Consider the following 15667-nt stretch of genomic DNA (forward strand, 5'->3'; position numbering starts at 1 on the left):
TTTCTTTCCCCTCTCCCTTTAGTGACTCTACATCTTCTCTAATGTGCAAGGCAGCTACTGCTTTCGTGGCATTTTTTTGTCCCTTCGTGCCTTTGGAAGAGGCTGCCTTGAAGGGTACTTAGATTTTATTGACGGAGCAGGAATGATTTTATAACACGTTATATTAAAAAAAAAAAAAAATAATTGGGGAGGAAAAAAATAATCGAGAAGTTTCCATGTGAAGTTTAAAAAGCAAGTGTCAGAAAATTCAGTGTGGCCTTGGAAGCACTGATGTCACCAAGTTTAAGAGAGATTTTGCATACTGTAAGCCATGTGAAAATAGAACTCTCTCTTGATTTAAAATCCTGGTTTTGGTACCTATAGCATTGCCAAAACAATGCTTTTAGCAGATATTTTTTCTTATATATTAAAGCACTGACAGAAAAGTGTATTGAAAAAAAGGTGAAGATGTCACCATCGCCTCCTTCTGTTACTTCAGTTTAGAGAAGTCACCAGGTAGTTCAGCTTACTCTTGTGTTTATTGGCAATTTGTATTAAAGTTCCAGATTTTGCTCCAAAGCAGCCAAGAAATCCCATGTTTCATTCCTCCAACACTGTTGGAGATGAAATAATTATAGCAGAAGGATGGTAGCATTTTAAACTACCACCATGTTTTGCACAGCAAATATGTTTCAATGTTTTGAGGGGTAATTGCTTTGAAAAATTCCAGCTGAGACAGCTCAGCCATATTGAAGAATGCATTCAGGAAATAGTGCATTGTTCTGCTCATGTTATTTAAAAAACCCAAATTATTTCACTGACAAGATGGCTAAAATTTACCAGAGTCTTTAGTGAGGTCAGAGCTTCATTTTTGGCCAGGCACATGAAAATACATCTAAATTTGTCTAACAGCTTTTGTAAAATCATGGACATAGTTATTAAACAATTATTAGTTGAGGAACTTGGGAGTCTGAGATTCCATTGATACTGCATATTGTCTTTGCTGACTTTATTTGCAGTTGCTCCTTTTGATTTTTGGTATCATTATGGTGCCAAGGAAAAATATAATTTCAGAAGAATCGTTGGCAATTATTTTTTTATATTTATCCCAAAGTCAATTTTAAAATCAGCACTTAGCACTGAACACTCTGCATTTATTAAGGAGTAATATTGCATGGTGCATTTTGTTGTCAGAAAGTATATTTTTATTTCTGTATGTGATATACCAATAACATGGTCACACCCTGAATACACTGGTGGTTTCACACTTATTTAGCTGTTGTTAAATACATACCCAAAGCATTTCTTAAGATAACGTAGAAAACATCTATTCTGCTTGTACAAAGTAGCCTTTGTTTGCTCTGTCTCTAGATTTGTTCCTGTCCTCTCCAAGTATCCTGAAAAAGGCTGAGAGAGCTGAATGGCAGTATTTGCATATATTTGCATATATATTGCAGCTCCACAGAGCTCACCTGGCATTGCCTATAAGAGAAACGGTGGAGATAAGAACAGCATACCTCTAGAAAGCAAAGGAAAAGAACAGAAATCCCAGAAAATCTTAAGAGCTATCTATGAAGTTTTTGGTCTGTGTTCAGGAGCATGATGATTGTGCACCAGTGGGATGGGTGGAGGCCATCACGTATTCATAGGGTGGGGGAAATGTTACAGCAGATACGGACTTGATTACAGTGTGTGTTCTAATGTTAGAAAGAAACAAAGTTTGTGGGAAGAGGAGGTAGAAATAAATAAAACTTCCTAGTTTGTTTTCTGTCAGATGAAATGAATGTGCAGCAGAATTGTTCCCCTGAATTCCAGCCCTACATTCTGCCTGCTCTCCTCCAGAAGCTTTGAATTTTCCAATGGGAGGAGGAGACGTGCACTCCACCCATGTTACAGTTGGGCATTTTTCAGCATTGCATGACTCAAGTGCAGTTAGAAACTGTTCTTTTCTTATCTTGGGTGAGTAGATCATTGGGTAGATATGCTGTCATTATACACCCGTTGCTGAGGAAGAAAGAAGAGAGCTTTCTTGACCTCTCCAGTCCTTTTGGATTGCACATCCTAGTGATGTTTCTGTAAAGCAGCAGATAATTTAGAATTAAAGCAGAACATCTGTTTTTGAAAGGGAATAAATAGATTTATTTCTAGTGTCAAGAAACCAACAATCCCTTGGGAAAAAAACCAAAACATTTTACCATAAATGTGTTCCCTTAAATTTTGTTGAGATCACTTTATACACTGATAATAACCACCTGACTTTGTAGAGACTGACCTTAATTTTCTCTACAGGGTAAATGAGACAGTATGCTAAGATCTTACTTGCCCAGAGTAATGCAGGATCAGCCCATAGCCCTCAGTGCTACGAATGGAGAAGTTGCAGATTTGTAAAATATTGCCAAGCCATTGTGCCCCTGGCTAAGATTAAAAAAGAGAGAAATAAATCAGTGTAATTAATTAGAACTTTTGTCATAGCAAAACACTGAGAATCAAAAAGGTTGTTTGTTTTGTGGTTATTCAAACAAAATAACTTTCAGGTGGAAGTATGGAAGTTTTGATCATAGAGGACAAAGGCATAGATACAAGCTACAAGACAGGATTAAAAAAATGTCTTTAAGGCAAGTGATATTTAAAGGCTGGAGTATCCTCCTTTCAAGTAGTATCATGCAGATACTGAAAATCTTTGGTACAATGACTGGATGATCCTCCAGGGTGCATCAGATAAGTTCTTTCATCACGACACTGTTTTTCCAGAAAGCTTTAGGAGATTGCAATTAGTGAGAAGTGACTCACATCACCACAGCAGACTGTAATGTCAGAGCATTCCGGAAAAATGTTTGGCATCTTCTTATAAGGCCAAAAGTAAAAAGTATATGTATAAGGAAGTAGCAATGACAGATTTTATATTCTTCCAACATGTATTAATTATATTTAAGGGTGAGTTTTTTAAAAAATTCATTTGTGATTGTGCAATAAACAGAAGACATGTAAACCCTAAAACTTCCTTACAAGAAAGATGGAAAGCTCTCACTTTAGAGTTTATATCAAAGAAATTACCAAAACATTTAAAATGCCACAGTAAATCGAATTGAAGTACGACTGCATTGTATACAGAAGCTAGTTAACAAGAATATCATATAAAGTTCTTTAAAATTATAGCAAATTAAGAAGCTGAAACTCAGTGTGCTAAAGAGCACCCTGACCCTTCTGCCCATCTTCTCTTCCATCCTTTTGAAGGCATCTTTCAGCAAATCAGAGCTAAAAATAGAATTATTTCTCCATTACTCTTAAGAGGAAAACATTGGTTCTTACAGTGGAAAACCAAAAGTAAAACAAGCCAGTATTTTAACCTGGATGAAAAGCTGGAGAAGATGTTTTAATCTGAAAATGTTGGCAGTGAAGCTGGCAAACTCACACTTTTAACTGCAGGAAATTAGAAGTACTTCTGAAAAGTCTATGATCAAAGCTTAGTTACTAGAATTCTATCCACCATCATAATTTTAAGATGTGTTTCCATTTTTATTTTTCTTCTGTGTATGATAGGGCCTTGACTTAGTCAATGGCTTCCATTTTTGCATCTAGAATATGTTTAGGAAACTATTTAGATATCCAGGATTTACACTGTTAAAACTTCTTTAAGGTCTTAAAGGATTAATAAGTCAGAGATGCCTGAGGGAGACTTTTTGCTGGACTCAATGAGTTTTAGATCAGAGTCTCAGTTTTCCTGCTGTCACATATAAAAATCATTGTGTACATCCACATTTCTAACTGTTCATAGCAGATATCTGTATAAATCCCTTTCTGTTCCTTGTAGACATCTGTTCAAGTCAGCCCCCTTCTTCACTTGTGAGAGCTGAGCATCTAACATAAATTGCAGCTGAGGCAGGAAAAGCCTGACTAACACATCTCATTTATTACCTTTATTAATCTTATGATAAATGAAATCAGCTGCACCCTTAAAAGGAAACCTGTGTATGTCATAGCATGGAATATTGAAATCCCATCTAACTTGTTCCAAGACTTGTTATTAACTAGAAAATTGTAACCTGAGGGTCTTCATTTGAAAATGTCAGCATTTATTATTGATATAATTTCTTTAGCTGTACAAAATAGGCTTTTTGACATTGCTCAGAGCAATGTGTGCAAAAGTTAGCTTAATGAGAAGTATCATTTTAAACTGAGCATTTGATTTTACAAATGCTGTACGTTAGATTTCACATGTATGACAAACTAAGTGTGAAATGAGTAAGGTTTTGAAGCTTCTTACTGAAGTAAATATAAGGTACTTGAAGACAAAGGAAGAGAGAATTATCTTACTTTATTAATAGAAAGAAATTAATTCTATCTTTTACTAATTTAAAGCTATTCAACCCATTCTTTACTCATTTCTTTCCTCTGGGATTTATTTCCCTATGCACTTTTCTTTCCTGATTGTTAATATGTTGTAAGCATGGTTTATACAGGTAGAATATTCTTTTGAAGTTTAGTCAATTCAAAGGTGGATGTGTTAGCTTGTGTGAGAGCAAGCATACAGATTGGTCCTCTGGTCACACCAGTTTAAACTTCCACCTTTTTAAAATAAAGTTTAAGTGTTCTCCATTACCTGCTACACATTGACTGTTTCATTATGTTCACATGAATATTGAATATTTCCCCATTTTCTGGAGGCCCAGGGAGAGCCTTTGGAACACTCAAAAAATCTTCTTTTGACAACACAACAGTAGTTGCAAACAACTTTATTTTGAGATTTTTTTTTTCTGTTGTTCAGGGTTCAACGTAGATTTGTTCCACTCTCTGCCCACTTCCCAGCCATCCATTATTTTCACAGTGACTACAGTACTCTTTGAGAAGATAATTGTCAGCATTTTCTTGCTGTCAGAAATTATGTCCAAAATCTGAGTGTGTATTCTTCTTTTCCTCTCAGCGGGTATTTTATAAGTACAAATGCCAGGTTACATCCTCTTGCACGTTTGATTTTCTGCAGCTGCATGTCAGTATTAGGCTGCAAAGTTTTCTGCTGTGCATCTGTCACTTAGAGCATATGTGTAGTGTGTAACATTTGTCCAGATGTAATATGCATGTAGGGTGAGGGATAGCGTGAGGAAAGCTGCACTATAAACTACCTGTGTGGTTTTTCCTGGTGTGCAGAAGTGCAGAGTAGAGTTTTTGCATAATCACTTGTTTCCCATCTGTGTAAACACTGTCTGCAAGAAATAAATGGAAACCTTCAGAAATAGTCATGTTTTACCCATGAAGATCTTGATAGCTCCTGTAAAAAACATTTCAAGTGTGTGGCACTTACTGCTCATAAGGGGGGAAACTAGAAAGCAGAACTTGCTTTCAGACCATGCACTAAATATGGAAGCAACTGTGAGAAACTATTTTTAAGAGTTTCATCTTCTAGCCCCCCCTGAAAGGGAGGTGCATGTGAAATTAGTTCATGCATCTGAAATTCACAGCTGGAAATTGGCTACATTCAATCCTTCCTGGTAGGTCCTAGTGGGCCAGACCAAGGGGTGCCATAGAAGTGCCAGTTGAGTCTTCAGAAAAAGTACACAAAATGCAAAAATGTAAGGCTAAGAGTTTTGTCATACCCTGAGAGCTTTGACCTGTCTTGGCCAGCTCAGATTATGTTAGATTTGTGTGAGATAATTGTGACAAGACAATATTTAAACAAATATATTCTTTATTTTCCATTCTACCACCCTACCTTGTATGATGAATCCTGAGAGAAAAGCTATGAGCTAGAGCTTAACACACTGCAGCAGGGGTCTCAGCTTTACGTGGCTGCTGATAAATAAGATAGCAAGGGAACTTGCTTATTTCCATATTGTTCATAAAATATTGCCTCCAGAAAATTATAGATTTTCTGAAGGGTAGTATTTACTTTGTTTAGGTAATATACAGCTGAACTCTGATTAAGACTATTAAGGATTTTGAGATCTCTTTTTCTTCAGTTTTCCATGGCCTATAGTTGGTGCTGGTCTGAAACCAAATGCCTATGAGTGAAGCAAGAGTCAAGGTGAGACTCTTCTTCAATGGTGCAAAGAAATTACAATAACCCAGCTGTGGCCAATTGCATCACTTTTACTCAAGAAGCATCTCACTTGATTCACAAGAGCATAAGACAATGAAGGGTTTACTGGGACAGAACTAGTAATCTGTGTTTTCCAGATGAAGCTGGCAATATAGTTTTTCCATATAATACAAGTTGAATATGATCTCCCTTTGAATTTAACAGAATCAATAATGTTTAAAAGAGGAACTTGACAATAGCATTGTGCTTTCTCTGGTAGCTTTTCCTTTTTTTAATGTTAGGAGAAGGCAGTGAATTCTCACTTCCTCTCTAACTGAACAACTTGTGTTTCTACACTGCACTATTGCAATATAGAGTTGTATTATTTTTAGACTATGGTTATAACTAATATATTAAATGCTGTCACATTTCCCTCATATGATAGCTTGAGTGCCCATTTGTCAACAAAAAATAGTCCTGTTGCACAATGATACAGCCATCAGCTGACCAGAACAGAGCTTTCTGTGAGAATAACGAAAAACGAGCTTTGAGCCAGCAACAGGAGTTAAAATCATTCAACAGCTTAGGTATTCCAGCCAGAATTCCCACATGCTTTACTGGTCTTCCATGTTCTTGAGGATCAGGGCTCCTGTGCACTAGCTATGCCCGTGGTGGCAATTTGAAGAGTTTGTTGAAGGACACATTAAGGCAAGATGTGGTTTGGGGTAAAATTTTTGAAGAAAGTATGTCAAATAATATATCTTGAGTTTGAAAAAACTGTTCCTTCTGCTCTAAAAATACAATAAGCATGAAAGATCTTTGGCTGATAATATTTCTCTGAAAGTAAGGAGACTGCTTTCTCAAACAGACTTAACAACTTCAAGCTCTTAAACAGTTTTGTCCAGAACTTACTGGACAAGGGGTGGTTTATGGCTGTATTTCAGCAAAGCAGCTGAGGAAGTGCTTGACCTGTACTCATGATCCTTCTACCATGATTGGTGTTTATGCACTGTGCTTCTTATTCACGTTGTGGTTTCTGATTCTGCTCCCTTTTGCCGCAATCACATTAGTCTTCATCTCCCCTATTACATCTGAACATAATTCAGATTGTGTACTCCTCACATTTCACTCTTCAATAGTATTTTTGCCCATTTTCAAATGAAAATCCTTTGCAGTAACATTTAGATTATCCCCAGCTGCCAGAAACCTTTCTAAGTACAGGTAGCTGTAGTAGAATAGCAAGTATGTGTACTACATTATCCTGGATTTTAAAAAAACCTTTTGCAAACACTTCTTAGAAGGTTCAGATGTGAAAAATAATATGTGGAAGCTGTCCTAAATTTTAATAAATGGGCAAAGAAGAGATGAGGGCTTATGAGCCTATAATGAAAGAGGGGTGGTACAGAACATGGAGAATACATAGAAAAAGATCAGCACTTCGTATTGGATAGAAGTGGGAAGCCAGTGCCAGCTAAGGAATGCAGAGACAAAATGATACAATAAAAGTATTAGGCCTAAAAAATAATTTTCAGAGCAAGAAAGAATAGATGAGAAGGGAAAGACCACATCAGAAAACCATGGACAAGGATATGAAATGAAAGTCTTGCTTCAAGCTTTGATGTATGGAAAGAGAGCACCTATTTTAGAGGTGCTGCAAGAAAATAATCAGCAATCTCTAGACACAGCTGGCCTGGGAAAACCTGAGTCAAAGATGATGCCCAGTTTACAGCAGAGAAGGAAAGCATGTGGAAGCAAGTATTTTCTTAAATCTTCTTAGGCTCAACTTAAGCTTGAGTTTACAGCTGAATAAAAAGTTGAAAAACATATATTGCAAGTGAACCTGGAACATATAAATGTGCGTTCCAAGTAAATTCAGCAACTGACATGCATTGTTTTTTTTTAAGCAGTCAGTATTGTCACATATATGGTATGCACTTGATTTGTTTCTTTTGAAGACTGTAAAGCAAACTTTGCCTGGGTGGTAAATTGTTGTAAAAGTTATAAGACTTTCAGAGATCAATGCAGCATCTTTAATCATAATTTTCTTCTGTATTCAGGTTTTCTTTTTCCATGCCTTATGATGCATGCATACAAAAGGAACATCCCATTTATGTGAACATACTCCAGAAAAAAGTCTTCAACATTTATAACTTTGCATATATATTCTTGTCTCACGAAGTGAAGATAGTCTTGCTTGACAACTCTATATACCACTTTTCCTCTGCAAGGATCATTTGAAATGAAAAATAGAATCCTCTTCAACCAAAAAGGAAAATTTCCATAGGTTTAACCTCTCTTATGAGCTCCTTTTCCTCTAGTAACTGTGGGTTTCACATTCCTTCCTTCTAAAGGAAACTTGTTCTTTCCCTTAAAGCAAATAAACTGATAATAAAGCAAGGGAGATGAAAGTGAAGGACTCAACATGGGTGTGGAAGACCTGAGCTTGAGGTTTTTCAAGTCTGCCACTGGATATTTGTAACCATGTTACTAGTGGCATTAAAAATGACCTAAAATGTCAAAAGAGCTAAATGTTGCCTCAGAATATAAAAAATATTTGGGTCCCATTAGCTCTGTGACTGTGCTTGAATGCCTGGAAGCTTGCACCTTAACTGTCTAGGAATCAAATCATTATGGGTGAATAATGGAGAGAGAACACTTCTTTAAGTCTCAGATGTGTTCTGGACATACCTGCACTGGACTGTGACCCTCTCACAAACTCTGGCCAGGTAGGTACCCCAGAGATCTGGACAGGTGATTTAACCACAGCCCTGAAACTCTAACACAGCTCCTGAAAAAACAAACACAGGATGTAAATGAAACTAATGTAGTACATGAGAAGAAAGACAGAGATATTTAGCCTGCTCAACAGCCTTTTTTCTTTATGGAAACAACATTTTTTGCCAGGTTAATATTATTTCTAGAAACAGAGGCCAAAACAAACACTATCCTTGGACTAGCTAATGAAAATCTGTCTTGAGTAGAATAAACTCAGCTGGGTCTCGATCAATCAGTGTTTGAAACATCTCCAGTTTGACTGTTAATGTGATTTGTTTGCCCAAATCTTGGGCTTTAAGTTTATTTTAGAACTACATTGCTGAGGAAAAGTCTTTGTAATTGATCCTAGCCTATTTTTTGGGATTACCAAAATAAGGTCTTGATGGTGGGCAAATAGCCATACTGAATAAAGATCCCAAAATGTCTCACAGCTTGGAGCAAAGATCAACATAAACTGTTTACAAAGGGTATTTGTGAGACCATCAGACACTGGAGCACTATTGAGAGGAGCCTGGTGTGTTACTTTGCAGATTTCTGCCCTAGGAACCACTGAAGTTAATTTGCTTGTCTTACACAGCAAGAGTGTGCTTCCTTTCTCAAGGAGAAAAGTGAATCCTTATTTATAGAAAGGCACAAAGAGAAGCTCATCTAGGATGTTTGTTTGAAGAGCTTTTATAATTGCTAGGAAAACACAAAGACCTGTGTTACATTTGCTCCTTCACATGAGGTAAATGAGGATCAAGTCTACAGTATTTAGTAGCCTAAACAGTCACAATTCACTCATTTTTTGCAAGAATAACTCCCCTGTTCTTAAAACTTCAAGGCTGCATATGGAAATGCACAGATCTAAATTGATAATGCTGCCTGTCTTTGCAGAAACTATTCACAGCTATGCCCTTTCCTTTGGGTATGTCTGAAAAACTTTTCCTCTACACAAAAAACCTCAGCTGTTCTTGGATGAATGAAGATAAAGAACTGGAAACCTATAAGCACTCCATGGTATCACTCCTGTGCTGTTTCTCCCACTGTTGGTCTGGAAAATCAGAAATTGTCATAAAATAAAAAAAGAAAGAAAAAATCTTGTCTTAGTAATTATTACAACTGAAGTTTTCTTCCCATTTTCACCCTGAAGGGAAAAGGCACCAAGATGCATTCCTGTCTATCTTTCTTGTAGCTCTGCAGTCTGGCTTTTTAAAGTTTACACTGTTATAAATAAGTTGTGTGCACAACAATTATCCAGCTGTATTCTTATTTGTTCTCTTTGGGAGCCTCAAGACTGACTGGTGTCATTTTTCAGCATTAGTGAAATACAGACAACACTCAAGATTTAGTGATTTTCAATTCCAGGCTCAAGTCCCCATTTTTAACATTTTATACATTTAGTGACTGTATGTCAAAAAAACAAACAGAAAAATTATTACCTGGTGTGTCTCTGGTCTGAAATGTCCACTGGAAGATTTCACATAGGTTACATTTAAATTCTTCATTTTTGGCTGGTGCTTGACATAGTAATTGTTTCTAACTGCTAGACATAAATCGATTAGAAGGAACATTGCCAAAAACTTTTCAAAATATTAAGTATATAATTCCAAACACAGTTGGTTTTGGTTTGGGTTTTTTTTTTAAGTTCCAAGAAAACTAATCTTAACAGAATCTGTCAACCAAAGTAAAATATAAACAGGACCATCTTGTCCAACTTCCATACTGGCAAGTCCTGTACCGAAGTTTTGGAAGTGAATTTTAGATTTCTTAGTCTGTTGTTCTTTATAACATAAGACAAAATCCTCTACACATACAGTCTCAAGTAAGACAAATATTTTTTGTTTCGGAAAACATTGTTTTGTGATTTGAAGACTTTCAAAGATAATGAATCCAGTGTTGCACTCAACCAGTTCCTGATTTTTCAGGGTGTGAGGGGTTTTTTCTGCTTTGATTTTCTGCATTACACCATTTATAGCTGTGGTTCCTTTACCATTCACTCTAGTGAATCCAGGACCTTTTCCTCTTTTTTCACTCATATTAGGTTTTAAAAAGGTTTCCTTTAACCACCATTTTCCCTTTGAGCTCTTTGATGTTCCAAGAGTAGTTGGTACATTTTAATCTGACCTACACCATAATTACCTACATTTACTTTTGCAGGGGCCATGGACTTTTGATAGGTGATAACCTGCCCACGATTCATTTTATACCAAATATTTAACATATAAGTATGTACAAAACCAAAGTTTTTATTAAGGCTGTAAAATACAACTTTCATGACTTGGGAAATGCAAGAATTAAGGCTGCTGATTTAAATTAATTTCTGTCACATTTTTTTTGCCAACACCTAAGTATGTCTTGATGCAAGCAGTTAAAAACTGGTGAAAGTATAAAAAAAAAAATTCAAATCAGATTTTATAATGGGAAAATCTGAGAGAGTATTACTAGCTAATGGCAGTTTCTGCTATTCCTCTAATGAAAAAGAGAAACAACAGGTTAGATTTGAGGTTGTCCTCTGGTCATTAGAAACAGTATATGGAAGGAAATACAGCAGCTGAAGTGGATAAGTTAGATGTCTCTTGCACTTGCTGACATTGATTTAAAACACATTATTTTTGTCCAGCTAGGGACCCTGCCCCACAATTCTTGGTAGCCTGAATGTACACTGATGTGATGTACCTCAAGCACAGCTTCTCTTAGCAGATCTTCTGTATGAAGGCATGGGAACACAATAAAGTCTTCCAAAACTTGCTCTACAGCCACACAAGAGAAAACTTCCCTCATCATTTTCCTCCTTTTCCCATTACTATGGTATAGGGGCCCTGAAGAAAAAGACAAGACTCCTTGTTAAGGTGCTTTGATCAGGAGAATTTCTGGGCAGCCTAGTGATCCGTGTTTACCTACAAATCTTCAAAGTAGAATGGAAAAATATCTGTCAAGGAGATTCTCTCTAACCAATATGAAACCATTAACAAGGATTCTGTGCTGTTCTTCTAATGCTCATGTGGCATTACTGAATGAGTGCAGTCAGCAATTAGGGGAACAGAAGGTGACTCAAAGATTATTATTACTTCAGAAGGCTGAGACTTGTAGCACTGAACTAATGCTGACCAGCCAGTCTAGCCAAGTCTGAGATATTTTTATCATTGTGTCATCCAGCTATGAGTGCATCTCTTGGAAACACCGTTCTCTTGGCACATTTTCTGTCAGAAGTTGCTGGTTCACTGAGAGTGAAACATTTTATGAAAGCTTATCTCAGTGAGCCTTCTAATGCAATACAGATAACTTTTGATAGTCCTCTGCAAGGCGGGTCAGCTGCCAGTTTTCCATTCAGTCAGATCTACTCCTGTGTGATGGCCTCTCCCTTGTCTCAGGGATCCAGGAATACAAGGACCTCCTGGTATTCAGGGCTCCACTGCTCTTAGAAAAAATTGTTGCTTTTTGGAAATGCCGTGGGTCCTTGTTTCTCAAATAACATTGTTAGTGGAATGTCCATTTCCTAGGAAATGTTTTAACAGTTTTCTTTCTAAATTGGGACAAATTAAAACTTCAAACTGGCAAGATTTCTCAGAAAATGCAAAGTCTGAGCTCTGACCAATTCAAAGTATTCATAGTACACTCCAGCTGTAAAATCCTAGATTATGTCAAGTCTGAGTGCCTGAAGGCTTATCCACAGGGCAGATACAGCTCACTTGGAGGAAGCAGTTGCAACACAGAGCAAGTCTGCATAGCTGTGTGCAGCCCTGTGAGCCAGTGTGGAGCACATTGACACACTGATATGAGCAGCAGACTGTTTTGCAGAGAAACTCCACTGGGCTGTGGAAACAATGAAATGCGATTAGTTTCAAGCTGTGGTGTATGCATTCTCCTACTCAGTTTTAGTACAATTAAAAACTACATTGTGAAAAGGTTCTAGTCTTCTCTCAGCTAAAAGATTTGTATTTCCTGACTATGGTCTATTTTGACCATAGATGTAGAAGAGAGAAAGCCACAAAATAAGCACAAGTAGCACAAGTTTATTATTTTGTGGTAGAAGCCACAAAATAATACACTTGTGCTACCAGACCAATTTGATCTGCTTTTTTTCATGAACGTTCACACAAATTATTTGAGGTGATTCCCTAAAATTGGATTGGTTGGATAACAGGTAATTCCCAAACTTACTTAGAAAAGGAGATTCTTCATTTTTTTATAGCTACACTGCAGAACTGTTGCTGCTGCTTTTGTGCAGATGGCTATTGACAATATGTGCTATCTGAGATCTTTGGCATTGATCTTCTCACAGAGAATAGCTCTTCTTTTTTTCCAGTTCTCAGTATCCATATGCCAAGGTAACAATTTTTTCTTGGGTGTGACTTACCAGTAAAGTATGTCCCTTGAACTATACTGTTTCCCTTTTCTATTGTTTTCATGACACCCTGAAATCTAGTGGGGGAGGAGTTGTTTTAGTATTGTCATTTTTCAGTGGAGTTTCTACGTCTTCTCCCTTTGGACAGCCGTGAGTTTCCATTTCTTTCCCCACACCAAATAGATGGTCAACTGTAACCTGTAAAGGGCTGACAGTCTGGACATCTAAGGGAGGCTGACTGTCTTGTGAGATTGGATGCTAGTTCTTGATGGAGGACATAGCAGAGAGAAGTACTGCTTCAGTGACATGGCTCTGTGCTCTGCTCATCTAGTGGTTCAGTCACCTAAGGAATAGTTACAGGCAAATTAGTCATCACATATCATTGCATGCCATTTTGCATGACCTAAAATCATTCAAGGAAGGAAGGAAGAAAAGTTTGAGGTCTATCCATTTGGTATTGCAAACTCTTTGTAATGGCTGTTTTAGGCAAAACTTGTTAATCCCTTGACATGCACTATTACCAGTTCAATTATTATTAGTTCATCTATGCTTTGATTAGGAAGCTGTTTACAATGTATGGAATTAACTTATTGAAATTCAACCTAGAAATAGGGGGCTGAAGTTTAGTGGACACTTAAAAGAATTTCTAAACAAGAAACTTAGCAGTTCTGAAAATACTGAAAACATCTTGGAATTTAAATTTGCTAATGTTCTGAAAAACAGTGAAGGATACAAGGCATTGAGCAAAATTGGAGTGTTTCAAATGCTGCCTGATAGCAAGTTAGATACATTCCGGCAGGATTTGTTTCTCCTTAGTTTCTTTTTCTTTCTTGGCTAATGCTCATGCAAAAATCCTATTAGCTTTAATGGCAAAACTCAAATCTACTCCCATGTTTTTCATCTGGCATAAGTATTGATTTAACTATCAATCTTCTTTGGTAATCAACATTTACAAAAAATGACAGCAGTACTTGGAATTTTAGCCTAAAAATAGTCTTGTAAAAAATAAATAAGTGAAAACAACCAGACAAAAATTATTTATTTTGTTCTGGTTGGGTTTTGATTAGAGAAAAATGCGTATCTGGAAAGGTATGCACTGTAAGCAGTGCTGCTGGATGTAGTAGTTATTCAAATTACAGACATGCTAAGCTAGGCATGTCTGTAAGGCCTGCAAGATCAAATAATTTTTCAACATTACTATTGTAAAAGATTGTGAAAGGTGGGAAAATAAAGTGGGGTCTAGATTTAGGTACCTGGCAGAGATTTTTTCCAAAACTGCTGCATGGTTAAACTAGAAATTTCAGAAAAGTAAATCACGTTTAGCAAATGTGTTATGTGTGACTGCTTTGGATGTTTTTTGTCATCCATATTGCAAAATATCATCCAATTCCAAACGTTATTTAAAAATGCTTAATGCAGACTGCCTGGACTTTTCAAAAAGATGGCTCATGCACAGAGTGCACGAGAAAGAACATTTTACTTCATTCAGCTGCCCCAACAAAGAAACAAGCAGAGAGAACGTGCCGCTGAGGTTTGGTCAAAGCCACTGTTCTTTAAGGACGCGGTGCATCCTCCTGGGGTCTCTGTCCCCTCCGTGCCCGGTGCCGCCGCGCCAAAGGCGGCGAGCCCGAGCGGGAGCGGGGGGACAGCGAGCGAGCCGAGCTCCGCGCCCGGCCCGGGGCGGCCAGGACGGGATGGGGACGGCGACAGGGTCGGGGACAGGAGGGGACAGGGCCGTGTCCGCCGGGCAGGCGCGGGGCCCTGCTGCCCTCTGCCGCCCCGGCCCGGCAGCGCCGCGGGCCCTCCGCCCCCGGGGCTGCGCGGGCTGCGGGAGATGCGGGTGCTCCCGCAAGGGTCTCGCTGGCCTCGGTAAGATGGATCTGGAGAGGGGCAAAGCCCACCTCCCGCTGCACGGGGAGCGATAGAGCTGCTGTGGCTACTTGAAGACGGGGCAAAGTAAATCTGGTTTGGGTTCTTTCTGGGTTTGTGTGCTGGTTCACAGCAGCAGGGCTGTTTTGGAGCAATTACCCCACTTCTTCTTGCCTATCACATTCAATTCTGGCACTTGTAGTGGTTGCTTTTCGGGGGAATCTAACAGGATATGCTCTTTTCTGGACAGACACCAAACAGGTACCGGTGCCTGACCAAGGCTGTAGCTGTACAAACCCGTTCTGAATGAATTTTAATTATTGCCAGGTCTGAAGAACACTCCTCAAACTGCAAATAGGGTAGATGTAGGAGCCCCTTACTTATTTCTTTGATCTGAGATGCTCCTTTTATGCCAGCAAACAGCCAATCTGAAAAATGCCATGAAAAGCAAAAGCATTGCTCCAAACAATCTTTCAAACTTGTGAAGTAGGGACTCTCCCTCCTTACCCAGTGCCCACACAGGGAAGGAAAGCAAGAGTACAACAGGTACAGCTTTATGTGTATTCACAAACAAGTCACTGACTTCAGTTTGGATGTTCAGCAGGTTTGCTGGGTGATTCTGGTACATATGCACCTGCAGACTGTACCTACAAATAGTGTCATATCGCTGATATGCCCTGCACTAGACATCAGCAGAACAGACC

Source organism: Serinus canaria, chromosome 2 (genome assembly GCF_022539315.1).
Source record: "Serinus canaria isolate serCan28SL12 chromosome 2, serCan2020, whole genome shotgun sequence".
NCBI lineage: Eukaryota > Metazoa > Chordata > Aves > Passeriformes > Fringillidae > Serinus > Serinus canaria.